Source organism: Ictidomys tridecemlineatus, chromosome 8, assembly GCF_052094955.1.
Source record: "Ictidomys tridecemlineatus isolate mIctTri1 chromosome 8, mIctTri1.hap1, whole genome shotgun sequence".
Classification (NCBI taxonomy): domain Eukaryota; kingdom Metazoa; phylum Chordata; class Mammalia; order Rodentia; family Sciuridae; genus Ictidomys; species Ictidomys tridecemlineatus.
In genome coordinates, this window is record NC_135484.1 from 78,731,382 (window position 1) to 78,744,125 (window position 12,744).

General features: G+C 36.5%; 1 protein-coding gene across 2 annotated transcripts in view; it reads right to left on the minus strand.

The window, feature by feature from the left end:
• Bckdhb (branched chain keto acid dehydrogenase E1 subunit beta) overlaps window positions 1-12,744 on the minus strand; it is a 190,943-nt gene that overhangs the window by 141,324 nt on the left and 36,875 nt on the right. The window lies entirely within an intron of this gene.

Consider the following 12,744-nt stretch of genomic DNA (forward strand, 5'->3'; position numbering starts at 1 on the left):
ATCGTGGGCATACCAGGGATAGTGGTGCATGCCTATAATCCCAGCAGCTTGGGAGGCTAAGGCAGGAGGATCAAGAGTTCAAAGCCAGACTCAGCAAAAGTGCACAGCTAAGCAACTCAGTGAGACCCTGTTTCTAAAGAAAATACAAAATAGGGCTGGGGATGTGGCTCAGTGGTCAAGTGCCCCTGAGTTCAATTCCTGGTACCAAAATACAAAATTCCTAGTCAACTCTCTCTTAGGACCTGTCCCTGTGGAAGCTATGCTTCCTGTTTCAAAATGAAATTGTTACTTTGCTCTCAAAAAAAAAAAATCCTTATGGTAAATATATACCTCAACATATTGAAGCTCTAAAGACAATGGCAGAGTTGCCTCTTTCAGACTAAACCTCTGGCACTGAATGATTATAAATTCTAGGCAAAATGGAGACAGCTAGAAGTCAAACAAACAGACTCAATCTTTTTTTTTATTTTTTAAATATTTTTTTTAGTTGTAAATGGACACAATACCTTTATTTATTTTTATGTGGCGCTGAGGATTGTACCCAGTGCTTCATGCATGTGAAACAAGTGCTCTGCCACCAAGCTACAACCCCAGCCCCAGACTCAATCTTAATTGGGGTCGGAGAACCCTGCCTGAGGCTGCCAGTGGCTGGAAATGGAAGATGTAAAGCCCTTAAAGAAGGCAAATGTGGTGGTGCCCCAAACTGTACACAAACAGCTCAAACACTCAATGACCCCTATACCTCCAGGACCCTCCAAAAAATCCAACAGAAAATAACCTCTGTAAGCGGAAAGAGCTGAGCAGAAATTTCATCTGTGCCCAATGAAGCGGTGACAGAATGAGTGTAAGACTAAATTAGAGGAGTTCGATATACCCCTCTGGCTTCTCATCAAACCCACAGGTACAACTTTATTAACATACCACTCAATTGTCATTTAAAATTTTACCACCTCTCAGATACTGCTGGCATTTCATGACAAATTCACTTCACATCAAATTCTATTTGGGGGACTGAGTAGATGCAAACAATGGCCACAATCTGGCCAAGTAGACAAATGTTTTGTGACAGATCTAATAGTCATACTTCATTTCTAGAACCCAGGGCCATCAGTTCTTCTTAGTAGATAGAATTCACTTTTAGCTCAACCATTTTCTTTAAATATAAAACACAAATAGGGCAGGTGTGGGAAATGCCAACTAGACACATCTTGTAGTTTGAAACTCTAAAAGCAGCTGCAAAAACTTAAAAGCATGATTCATACTCATCATGATCTATGACTATCTTCTGAAAGTGTGACCTCAATTCCTCACAATCCCATTTGACAGCAAGTAGCTTGATAATTTTTGAAAACCTATGATTCCTTTAAACTAAGAACAATTCAGTGGTAGAAATGAACATAAAATTCTAGTAGCCAGCAGCAGAATCCACATTCCTGGAACACCTGATCCACCTTAGCCAAACAAGGAGCATTCTTATATATTCCTTGATGCTTCAAACCCACAGGATGCAGGAATTTTGGATCTTTGTAAGAAAATATAGCCACTAGAAGACAGAAAAAATAGGAGATTTCTCAGAACTCTTTTGCTGCAAAGAAAGCAGCCCAACAAATATCTCCAACTTGTTTGCAGCATATAAAAGGAAGTGTGTTTCAATGTGAAAAATCTGTTTTTGTTTTCTCCCAAATATTGATGGAGGGTAGAAATACTAATAAGGTGCACAATATTAATAACTTCCTCTCTCATAATGCAATTAACACAATGTAAAGTTCATGCACAGACTAGATGGTAGATGAATTAATACAGTGATTACACTATGAGACAAGGCAGACAAGGATTTAGGTGTTATCTGCACAAATGACTAACATTCCCTAAGACTCTGCTCCTTACATGTAACAGAAGAATCATGATGTTGAAAAGACAAAAATAATTCAGACACTCCCTCGACAAATGTTTATAAAGTATTTAACATACAAACACTTTTTTCTGCATGTTAAGGAAAACAGCAGTAAGAAAAATGAAACAATTTTTATCTTCATGAAGTTCATATTCTAGTTAAGGGAAACAGATGATAAAAACAAAATAAAGAAGTAAAATAATTTATGGTGGTAAATGCTATGGAGAAAAGCAAGTCAGAGAGTGGTGCAGGGTGGGACTACTGTGATCTCAAATTGGGAGATGGAAATCAGGAAGGCCTCTGAAAGGCAACATTTAAGAAAAGAATTGAAAAATAAAATGAGGAGTGTACCATACGTATATTCAAGGGAACAGATGTCTGGGCAGAGTGATCAGCAAGAACAAAGACTTTGATAAAATCAAGGTTAGCACACCAGAGAGCAAGTGGGTATGAGAAACCCTGGCAAGACACAAACTCAAGAGTAATGAAGATGAGAAGAAGAGGCAGCCGGATCAGCAGGGCCTGTGGACCACAGTGTTTACTTTCACTGAGGAGAACCAGTGAGTCAGAAAGCAGGTGAGGGAGGGAAACAGGAAGTCATACAGCAAAGCCCTGCTGTCCTCTGAGTCCCATTTCAACAGGTATTCTGTGAATAGCCTGTCAACAGCAAGGGAGGGCACAGCAAGGTTGATTACAGGATAGTGTGATATTCCCAGCAGAGATGATGACGCAAGATAACAGAGAAGGTGGAAAAAGAAGGGGTGAGACTGGATATATTCTAAAAACAAAGTCAAAAAGATGTGCTGATAAAATTCATGTAGACTGTGAGTCAGAGAAATGCTCAGGATGATTCAAAGGCTTTTGGCCTGAGTGACCTGAGTGGAGAGTTCAGTTTGGGAGACATTTACTGTGAGACGCCTTCAGAAGGAAGGTAGAATTGTCAGACTGCTGGATACGAGGTAGAAGCCTCCAGCATAATGAATGGGATAGGATAAAATTACTTAGTAAATTAAAATGAAGGACACAAGAGTGGTTGTGGATGTTCCAATATTAAAAGAACAGCAGGTGATGGATAATCAGGCCAAAGAGTTAGGAGGAAAACTAGAAAAATGCTGGCCTAGGGGCCAAATGAAGAAAGCCTTTCCACTGAAGAAAGTGACCAGTGATCAGCTTTTGTCATGCACTATTAGACAGTGAGATGAGGGCTGAGAATTTTATCACTGATGACAGAAAGCTTAACTATAGTAAATTCAAATGAAAAATGGAAGAAAATGAGTAGTTACAAGTACATGGAGAAATTCTGCTATAAAGAAGAGAAGGGCAGCAGTCACCAGCTGAAGGGAACAGTATAGAATGGAAGAAATAACATATTTGCATACTAATGGGAATGATGTGTAGACAAGGGGAAACAGATGAATTTGAGAAAATTACTGAAATGGAGAGAAGTAATAATGACAGGAACCATATCTTTGAGAAGGAGACTGCAGAGGAAGGGGTTCAGGTGCCTGATATTCAAAGTCCAGGAGTCAAGGAGCATAAGGGCACTGATGCCAGCACATGGACAGAGTCAGGGGTGAGGGGTGCCCAAGCGCTCTATAGTGGCAGTTACTTATATTTTTCAATAAAATAAGAAACTAGATTATTAATAAGGAAGGATGGGAAAAGCCATTTAAAGGAAGAAATACACAAGACTGAAAGGACAAAAAAATATGCGTGGATGGGTAGCAATATGAGTGGCCCCTGGAGGTAACTAGTCTTGAACTCAGGGTGCAACCAGTTGGTGTTGTTCCAGCAACATAGAGCCAAGGGAAGTTGGGTTTAGAGAGAGATGCACTCAAGTAGAACTGGATTTTGACATGGACTCTAAGGTGGGTATAAAGGAAGAAAGATCCTGGAGAAGACAAAGACAATAACAGGTGGTGAAATCTGTGGCTTTCGGAATCATAAAGGTCGAAAGATTGCTGTAGTAATGGTACCAGAAGCAGGGAGCTGGAGAAGTTCAAGGCTGAGGTCAAGAGTTGGGAATGCTCAACTGAGATTATGGCGAGACTGCAGTCACTGATAATGATAAAAGTGTGAATGATCAGCTAAGGTAGGATGAAGGACAAGATCACAAGAGGAGAGAAGGACAAGAAACTAAGAAGCCAGGGCTGGGGGTGTGGCTCAATAGGTAACGCGCAGGGCGCTGGGTTCCATCCTCAGCACCACATAAAAATAAAATAAGATGTTGTGTCCACCGAAAACTAAAAAATAAATTTAAAAAAAAAGAAACTAAGAAGCCAGAATATTAGAAAGACTGATCATGTAGACACTAACAGGAGAACAGAGAGGATAGAGTAAGGCGAGGAACAAAGAACTGGAATAGGTCAGTAGATGAAAAGGAACAGCAGTGAGAGTTGCTTATCACTTACCTGGAACAATGAAAGTATTTAACAAATATTTATTATAAAACAATAAATTAGAAAATGGGAGGTAGGTTTAGAAATCTACTTTTTAAGTCTTTTTCTACCTTCTGAGACTACTAAACTTGACTTTTGGGTATTTGGAATAAAATTTTTCAAATTCCATGTTGTATATATGTAATAATACAATGGTCTTTAACCCAGGTGGTATGAGAATATGGATATCCCTGGGCTGGGCACAATGGCATATGCCTATAATTAAAGCTACTCAGGATGCAGAGACAGGAGGTTCACAAGTTCAAGTCCAGTCTGGAAAACATAAAAAGATCCTGTCTCAAATTCTTAAAATAAAGGGCTGAGAATTCGCTAAGCAGCAGAGCACTTGCCTAGCATGCACAAAGTCCTGGGATTAATACATAGCACTGCAGAAAAATAAATAAATAAGATATCCTTGAAATATACTGTAGTTTAAAATAGTCACCTGTGTGATAACTGAAATGTAGAATTAACTTATGGAATCTCTGTGTCTTAAAGGCAGTTGAAGTCCATAACGAAAGAGTGAGTTTCTAAGGCTCAAAGTTGCAAAGAAGAATCTATATCAAAGTGCTATAAATTAAGCTCAACAAATATTTAATGTTACGTACTCTGACTTCATATGAAGGAAAAATCAGGCCTCATCTCTAACAGCTACTGAATGCCTAACAGCTTCGACTGCATCAGAAAAAAAGTAAACACTATCTGGATCACATCTTTCTAAATCTCAGACAAGCTTTAATGTTTTATTCTAGAAAATAAAAGTAAAAGATATTCATAAAACATGAATTCTCTTGCATTTTGCTTCTCCTGCTTAAATTTTAAGCTATATCTTTAATTCCATGATCTCCTGAGTCAATGAAAATATGTGTAGAATGCCAGATGGCTGGCTGATTATATATTTGTCTTGTCAAGTTCTCATTTGTGGAAAATCAAGCATAAAGTCATACCACCACTAATAGTGTTCTTTTGTAAGGAAAAGAGGATTAAGAAGTTCTCCATCACTGACAGTGTACCCTGTTAAAGATATTGTCTGCTACATGGTGCCAAACATCAAAATAAAACCAGCAGTTGATTTCTCTTGCCAAAGAATTAGAGATGGGCAAAACTGAGTCCAGCAGTAAGCCCTCTTCCCATCCAACATTTGGCCAAAATTGAAAACCAGAATCAGCAACGAGTGAGCAACAATTAAGAAAAAGAAGGGGCCTTGAGATAACTTCCTGGTAGGGTAAGGAAATTACTGAGTACCTCAATCTCTTCTTTCCCTAGACATTTTTTCAGAAACCATACCTAATTTCAGAGTTTTACTTGTAAACAAGTATCATTCCAAATTATATAAATCTACCAAGAGTAGAATTAAATTTTTCTTTTTCCCACTAAAATTTCTGGAAAAGTAGGTTCAAAAGTACCCATTCCAAGCTGGATAGAGTGGCACATCCCTATTATAATCCCAGGAACTCAGGAGGGATGATGCAGGAGGATCACAAGTTTGAAGCCAGCCTTAGCAACTTAGTGAGACTCTCAGCAACTTAGCAAGACTGTCTCAAATTAAAAACTAAAAGGGCTAGGGTTATAGTTCAGTGGTAAAGCACCCCTGAGTTCAAACCCAACACCAACAAAAGAAAATTAATAGATTAACATGGATGTTAATTGAGCCTCAACAAATAATTCTAGGTAAAAAGGACTGTCCTGGGTAAACATAGATTTATAGTCACCTTATTATTCGAAGTTAGTAATATTAACACCTAAGTGAAAGGTAATAAAAGTAAAAAAAACAATACTGCCCTAACTCATACCTCATCTACCATATATTTAGTCTCCCAAATTAGGCTACTCATTATCCAGTGCAAGAAAATAAAAGAAAGATGAATAAGCAATTCAGCCATCATGTAGTGGTCATAGTTGCTGCCTAGGTCAGACACTGATGCACATAGTCAAGACTGTCCATTTGGGAAGATCACTCAGCTTGTTGTTCTACCTACTGAGAATGCTACTGCTGACAGGTATCAGCCATCCACCCCTTTGGAGACTGTTTCAGCTATAGTGAACCACCCAGCCTGAGGTCATGCTTGGTAGCCCCCACATATTGATTAGTCAGTGTGAGAATACAAAGACTTGGTCATTTCAGCTCAACTAGGTACAACTCAGAAGGGTCATTCTGACTGCAGAAATCCCACAAGGCTTTCATTGGTCGTGCATCACCTCTGGACATGTCCTTCTGTCCAGTTGTTTCAGTTGAGACCAGCTCTATTTTTATAATTCCAGAATAGGCCAGATTCCAAGGCTTCCAGATTAAAACAGTGACATTCTTTCAAGTGTAGATTTCAGACAGGGCTGTTTATGAACCTTATCCTGTAGATTCTACCTCTTTTTTTAAACATTCCTACACAAAAGATCTGGGGCATTATAATGAGTAAGAAAAGAAAACTAAAGAAAATCAATCAGGAGCAAATGTATGTACCTAGAAAATGTTTATTAAACACAAAAGTCCCTTTGTAATCAATGAGTCTGCAATTTTGGATGAAGACCAATGCATAGATACAGCAAAGCCCAAATCAGTTTAAAGAAGTCAAAAAATGACTGAACAAAGTCACCTCTTTGACTGAGAACACAGATTGTGTCTCATTCACTTTTGGACACCCATTAGTACCCAGCATGATATCCTAAACTTAGCAGTCATTGGATAGTATTACTTGAAAGAATAAGTTTAAAAGATGCATTATTTGGGGCTAAATGACATTTATGTCTGTGACAATCATGATATAGTAATGTTCTACCACATAAACAGGACATCAAGGCAGACAGAAGTTGAACTAAAACTCAGCCACAGTTAAGTAATATCAACACCTACATGGAAAAGTGGGGACTAGATTTGATGATGAAATAAAAACTTTCCATGATAAACAAGTTAAAAGAATTTTCAGCTAGAAAACCAGCACTACAAAACATCCTCGGCAAAATATTCCATGAAGAGAAAATAAAAAACAATAATGGAAATCAGCAGAGGGAGGTAATACCCTAAAGGGAAAACTAATCAAAAAAAAAAAAAAGTCAAGTTAAATAACAAAAATAAATGATATGACTGTGAATACAAACCATGTCTCAATAATAACCCTGAATGTTAATGGCCTAAACTCACCAATCAAAAGACTTAGGCTAGCAGATTGGATTTAAAAAAAAAGACCCAATAATATGCTGCCTCCAGGAGACTCATTTGATAGAAAAAGACATTCATAAACTGAAGGTGAAAGGTTGGGAAAAATCATACCACTCACATGGACTGCGGAAGCAAACAGGGGTTTCCATCCTCATATCAAATAAAGTAGACTTCAAGACAATTCCAAAGGGATAAAAAAGTACAGGTCATACTGCTCAAGGGAACCATACACCAACAAGACATAACAATTATAAATATATATGCCCCAAACAATGGAGCAGCTATGTTCATAAAACAAATTCTTCTCAAGTTCAAGAGTCAAATGATCACAGCACAATAATCTTGGGTGACTTTAACACACCTATCTCACCACTGGATATATCTTCCAAACAAAAGTTGAATAAAGAAACAATATATCTCAATAATACAATCAATAACTTTGACTTACTAACATATATAGAATATTTCATCCTTCATCAAGCAAATACACTTTCTTCTCAGCAGCACATGGATCCTTCTCTAAAATAGATCATATAATATGCCACAAGCAACTCAGCAAATACAAAATAGCAGAGATACTACCCTGCATTTTATCAGATCGTAACAGAATGAAATTAGAAATCAATGACAAAATAAAAAATAAAAATTACTCCCAACACCTGGAGACTAAACAATATGCTACTGAATGAACAATGGGTTGCAAAAGACATCAAGGAGGAGATTAAAAAATTCTTAGAGGTAAATGAGAACATAGCCAGAACATACCGAAATCTCCAGGACACTATGAAAGCAGTATTAAGAGGAAACTTCACTGCATGGAGTTCATTCCTTATAAGAAGAAATGGTCAACAAATAAATGACCTAACAGTGCATCTCAAAGCCCTAGAAAACAAAGAACAAAAAACACCAAAAGCAGTAGAATGCAGGAAATAATTAAAATTAGAGCTGAAATCAATGAAATTGAAACAAAAGAAACAATTGAAAAAACTGACAAAACAAAAAGTTGGTTCTTTGAAAAAAATAAATAAAATTGACAGACCATTAGCTACACTAACAAAGAGAAGGAGAGAGAAAACTCATACGTGATGAAAAACGTAATATCACAACAGACACTATAGAAATATAGAGGATAATTAGAAATTAATTTCAAAACTTGTACTCCAATAAAAATAGAAGATATTGAAGGCATCAACAAATTTCTAGAGTCATGTGATTTGTCCAAATTGAATCAGGATGATACACACAATTTAAACAGACCAATATCAAGCAATAAAATAGAAGATGCCATCAGAAGGGACTAATTAATTAACACATGAAATTTTTCATTGAAATAAAGGGAAAAATGTGAAAGTGAATAGACACCACAGACTCACCCCAGCATACAGATGAGAACTATATTCAATCATCTCTAATTCCTAGAAGAGACCCTTGAATAGAGGTTTTTGGTTTTTTGGGGTTTTTTTTTTTGGTACCAGAGCTTGAACCCAAGGGCACTTAATCACTGAGCCACATCCCCAACGCTTTTTTATTATTATTATTATTATTTTATTTTGAGACTGGATCTCACTAAATTGCTCAGGGCCTCACTAAGTTGCTGAGGCTGGCTTTGAACTTGTGATCCTTCTGTCTCAACCTCCCTAGCTGCTGGGATTGCAGGTGTGAGCCACTGAGCCTGGCTTAACACAGAATTTTTAAGAATATGTTTAATGAATGACTGAATGACCAAAATGGTATGGAATGGAAATAATAGTCAAAATCAGGAAAATAAAAAATCAGGTCAGATTATAAAACTTTTAAAATCTAATTACCGACACATATATTAATGGATTACTTACTTTATATATATATATATATATATATATCAGAAAGTCACATCTTAGAAGAATTAATTTTTTATGTGACTTTACAAAAAGTCACTTCATTTTAAGTAACTCATAGAAACTAAAATAGGGAATATCTGGTTGAAAGTTAGCCATCATGACATTAATATTTCATATGTTCAGAAAAAGAGAATCTCTTTTCAGTGCTCATAAACAGCCCTTTCTAACAAATGCTTACTGAAATCTACACTTGAAAGAATGTTCCTATAAGATAAGTATAAATATAAATAAACTTTCTCAATCTGGAAACCTTGGAACCTGGCCTATTCTGGAATCATAAAAAAAGAGCCGGTCTCAACCAAATGAAAAACTGGACAGAGGAAGATGTCCAGAGGTGATACAAGACCAATGAAACCTTGGCCAACCCTGTGGGATTTCTGCAGTCAGAATGACCCTTCTGAGTTGTACCTAGTTGAGCTGAAATGACCAAGTCTTTGTAGTTTCACACTGACTAATCAATATGTGGGGGCTACCAAGCATGACCTCAGGCTGGGTGGTTCACTGTAGCTGAAGCAGTCTCCAAAGGGGTGGATGGCTGATACCTGTCAGCAGTAGCATTCTCAGCAGCTAGAGCAACAAGCTGAGTGATCTTCCCAAATGGACAATCTTGGCTATGTGCATCAGTGTTTGACCTAGGCAATAAACTGTGACTGCTACCTTGATGGTTGGTTGAATGGCTTATTCCACTTAAGAATAAATTGGAAAAAGTATTCTAAAAAATAAATTACCAGTTGTGTGTAGTGGCACATGCTTATAATCACAGTAATTTTTTGAGAGGCTGAGACACATGAAGGCAAGTTCAAGGTCTCCTGGGAAACATAGGGAGACCCTGTCTTAAAAATAAAAATAAAAAAGGCTGAGAATGTACATCAATGGTAGAACATCCCTGGATTCAATCCTCATTACTGCCAAAAAAAATTTTTTAAAGAAATAGCCAGGTACAGTAACACACACCTGTAGTCCCAGCTGTGAGGCCAAGGCAATAAGATTGCAAGTTGGATGCCAGCCTGAACAATTTAATGAGATACTTTCTCAAAAAAAAAAAAAATGAGAAAGGGCTGGGGATATCACTTAGTGGTAGAGCAACCCTGGGTTTAATCTCCAGAACCACAAACAATAAACAAATTACCCATGGAAGCTCTGGCAATTGTATAAAAACAGTATTTTATTAACCAGCTTTAAAAAGTTCAGTAAAAAACTATGCACAATTAACAGGAGAAAAGAAACGAAGTCATTATGGGATGAATCAATATTTCACTTGAATTAATTTCTAAATTAAGGAGACTATAGGAACATCCTGCATTGTATCCACTGGTGAAAAAAGAAATTCAAGGTTAAACCTACCATAATTCTACAGGAGGTAAAAAAAACACATTCTTTAAGTAAATCGAAAAGGAGAAACCAGACAGACAATCAATGAGATAACTTAAATAATTATAGTTTGACATGAAACAATAGCAAGCAGAAAAACTAATTATAGAATCACTAAATCCTATCACCATTAAGACCTTCCTACCAATGTCCCCATTTTTCAGGAAACCAAGTGTCTGGTTAAATGGTTTGTCCAAAGTCCACAGCCAGGAATCAGGGTAGCCTTGGTACCCTAAAAACACTTGTTTCCCTGTACTACAGAAATGTCTTTCCTAAGTTGACTACTGCAAACTATTCAACTCAAAAAAGTGCTAAAATATATCCAATTAGACCTTAAGTATCTAGCACCACAGCCACGGATACAAAATTGTTTTAAACACCTAATCTGAATATAATTAATTGTATGTAGACAATGTCCTCAAATTCCCTCAGATGTTTCCCCAAAAAGGTAAAGAAAATCAGATAGCTAATTTAAACTTTCACAATATGTGACCTAGTTACCAACAAAGAAATAAAATAAAAATCCTCTTTAAAAGGAAAATGATAGACTGGTCAAAAAACTCTCAGTTGAGAGACTGTTTCAAAAAACCTTTTAAAAGGAATTGCTTCAAACTTTGATTCAATAATTGACTGCACAATAAGATAGCACTGTTATTCTGCAGAAATGTTAAGCTACTTTGTAGAAATTTCTATCCCCTCAAAATAGTATAAAAGCTCCAAACTTGTAGACAGAACTAAAATATTACTGATAGTAAATTAAAATACTACTGGTAGAAAAGTATCAAATTGTTTTAATATAATGCACTTTTTAAAAAAAAAAAAAAGGAGTGAAGTGGAAGGGAAACAACTAAATAGATAAAACAGAAATTTCAGGTAAAGTTCTCAAAACAGTTCAGACTCAACTGAAATCTCCAATGTATCAGTTTTATACTTCAACAAATCAACATCATTGTGATAGTTATCAAAAGAAAGTTAAATTGTATTCAATACTTCTTGCTTGCTATGCTCTTGAAGTTAGTCATATTTTTTTAAGTTTGTATTTTTAAATAAATTATAAAAGGAATTTTAAAAGATAAAATTAAAATAATGTGGATGCATAAACGTTGGGTTTTTTGTTTATCAAGAAGTTCAATTATGATTAGCAATTACCATATTAGAGACTACTAAAAATATGGAACATTGGAATGAAATTATTTTAACAACAAAGTACTCAGTTTGTCACAAATTAGATAAGATCTTTAATGAATGAGCTGTCTCCCAAGAGGAAGAGCAGGGGCTGGGGATGTGGCTCAGGCGGTAGTGTACTCGCCTGGCATGCGTGCGGCCCGGGTTCGATCCTCAGCACCACATACCAACAAAGATGTTGTGTCCGCCAAAAACTAAAAAATAAATATTAAAAATTCTCTCTCTCTCTCTCTCTCTCTCTCTCTCTCCCTCTCTCTCTCTCTCTCTCTCTCTCTCTCCCCTCTCTCACTTTCTCTAAAAAAAAAAAAAAAAAAGAGGAAGAGCAAACTGATGAGACAATAAGAAAGGAAGACTTCCCTAGCATACCTTCTTAATCTTATTAGATAAACATAGCAAGGATAATGTTAAACTCCCCAAATCACCTCTTTCCACCATCAGACCAAGTAAAAAAATATAACTTGATTTAATCTTTTTTTAATGGAACAGAATAAACATTTACACATTATGTCTTTGACCATGACTATAATTGGATGCTACAAACTGATACCCAGATATACCACTTATACCATTACTGTCCTCAAGCAACTTACAATGTAATAGTAAATGAGATGTGAAAATAAAACACTTATTAGAGGAGAGGGAAAAGAAGGAGTCTCGTTTTCTATTATTTATTTGTTTATTTTTTAGGAGATGGCATCTCAGGATATTGCTCGGTCTGGCTTGCAACTCCTGGGCTCAAGGATCCAGAAAGAAGGGATCCGTTAGGCTTGGAAAAATCTTGCAAAGTTTGATGAAAGAGAAGGCACTGGAATGGGCACAATT